This window comes from Dreissena polymorpha, chromosome 16 (assembly GCF_020536995.1).
Source record: "Dreissena polymorpha isolate Duluth1 chromosome 16, UMN_Dpol_1.0, whole genome shotgun sequence".
NCBI classification, from domain to species: Eukaryota; Metazoa; Mollusca; class Bivalvia; order Myida; family Dreissenidae; genus Dreissena; species Dreissena polymorpha.
The window spans coordinates 41110299-41112710 of NC_068370.1; the positions used below are offsets into that span (position 1 = coordinate 41110299).

Below are 2412 nucleotides of genomic sequence, written 5' to 3' on the forward strand. Positions count from 1 at the left end.
ACTCTATTAAAACAAGAATTGGAAAAAAACGTTATCATATTGTGTATTCTATATGTGGCGTAAAAATAATTAAAAACAAACGACAACGTACGATCTTATGCATGTTTCAAATCACATAACACTTTCATCAATTACAGACTATCGAACGCATTTAGTAGTAATTAAAAAATGACAGTTTGACAACAGATAAATAATACGTTCTTACGGGGTTCCAGGCAAATGCATGATACATGACATTCTTGCGAACACATTCACGTAGCAAAGATTCTAGTATTGAATCTGTCAGTTTCTGCTTAGGCCTCGAAATGCATATGCGATTATGAAATTCATTCATCACAACCGTTGAATACCGCTTCATAATTTTAGCTATGCATCAATCATTTTATTTTGATCTGTATAGTTTACTTTCATGTATTTTCTAAAGTATAAATAGATGGGTTGTTGACATTATATATATATATATACAATATTACGGAGGGGGCGTGCGCTATTCATATCTATCTAAAACCGCCTCTGTGGGTCTTGTAAAATATGCCTTAGTTTCAGAACCATTTTGACTCAAGTGAAGTGTGCTAGCTGTGTCACACTTCTTTAATTGAAATGAAGAGCTTCGCTTCCTTTAGTTTTTGTCTTTTTCTGCTCGTTCTTATAACGTCAGGACAAGAGATCGATATGGCTGTTGTTAATAAACTCTTTCAAAAAATGGCGTTTCTGGAAAAACGTATCGAAATTTTGGAAGACAGAAATAAAAGACTTGAACAAATAGAAAAACTATTCGGTGGCGAAGAGGATGGTTTCGATATTGTGGCCAAGGTTAAGAACTTGGATAAGCTGGTCAAGGCGCTGATGCAACAAAATGGTGACTCAATTGTTCATGATAATATGCTCCAGGAATCGAATACGGAAAGCGAGCGATCTACTTTTAAACTGAAAGCACCGACCAATTTATCAAGACCGATGGAACCAAGCAAAATGCGAACTCCGCAAATAGTTAAACGTAACTATGCTATATTTCAAAACCTTACGTGCATTGTATTTCTTAGTGCGTATTTATTTGTTTCTTTTCAAAACACTTAAGGTAGCGCACCTCTAATGATTTCCCGCGATTTATTTTACGATCATTGCCGATCTTAAATGATCGGTTATTTCCGAGAGATGCATTTTATTTTTTTCAAGTTCGAATTTTGTAATATGTTAACGTAATTCCTTTAGAATACATTATTTTCACAATAAATATTGACTTTGATCCAAATATCATCTGAAAAAATACGATTTCGCGATTTCTTCAAAGATTGGCGAGCCTTTTTACCTGTTTACTTATGAATATCTAATTTAAGCTTGCACAAATTTGAAGTTGTCGTGGCCTAGTGGTTAAGGCGATGGACCACAAATCTTTTTGGGATCTTCCCGCGCAGGTTCGAATCCTGCCGACATCGCATACTTTTTGCTACACGTTTTATTTCTTTTCTAACGTAATTTGATTTAATGTAGCATATATGCTATGTTTTTTGTTTAATATGTTGAAATTTTTATGCACATCCTTCAATTTTTAAAATTAAAACAACGTTATGGCTAAATTGGGTGATTAACTGCTGAAAATACGAATGATGCATGTTGCATTTTTGTTTTTATTTCAAAAAGTAAACGGTAAATCTGTCTATTTCTTGGTATTTTTGCTGTATATAGGGTTTCTATAAAAACTATGTTTAAAATATAACTTTAATGATACAATTTTGAAATTTATGACACTTTGTTTTACCGACCCAATTTTTACTTGGCTGAAATCACTTACATTTCATGGCGCTCTTCCATAGATAAAAATTTGTAAAAAAAAATGTTTAAATTATAAACACCTTTACTGCATCTATACACACCAACAGCATGCCCATATTTGGAAATTTGAATGAATTATGGAACTTTTATATACCCCAGGGGTGAAAATGAACTGTACAAAAGCTGAGCGTAGGGTGGTTTTGAAAAAAACGGTATATTTTTTTAAAAAGCATGGAAAGCCTACCTACAAATTTGCATGTAGTTCAGTGAAATGATGCTGATTAAGAAAATAATTAATTAGATTATATTTGGATATGTGTCCTTTAGAGGTGCGCTACCTTAAACGACATGGTATTTTATCATATAATACAATGTCTCGTATGTTATACAAACTAATTTAAAGGATTTAAAGGTGCTATTTGTTTTATTATCACTCAGGTCAATTGCCAGGACGAGTCGCTTTTTGCGTCGGACTGTCAAACTACATGGTCAATTCAGGCATACATCGGACGATAATATTCGATGAAATCATCGCAAATGTCGGTAATGCATACAGCAGTAAATCCGGAATTTTCAGTGTGCCTGTGTCAGGACATTACGTGATGTCGCTGGTGTTCAATGCAGGTGTTCAAACCCCTA

The 2412-nt window shown here is 33.7% G+C and overlaps 1 non-coding gene across 1 annotated transcript; it reads left to right on the forward strand.

The window, feature by feature from the left end:
- The first annotated feature begins 1353 nt into the window (after nt 1–1353).
- On the forward strand, nt 1354–1436 carry Trnac-aca (transfer RNA cysteine (anticodon ACA)). Its single transcript has one exon. It is a non-coding gene; the product is annotated as a tRNA-Cys (tRNA).
- Nucleotides 1437–2412: the final 976 nt, after the last annotated feature.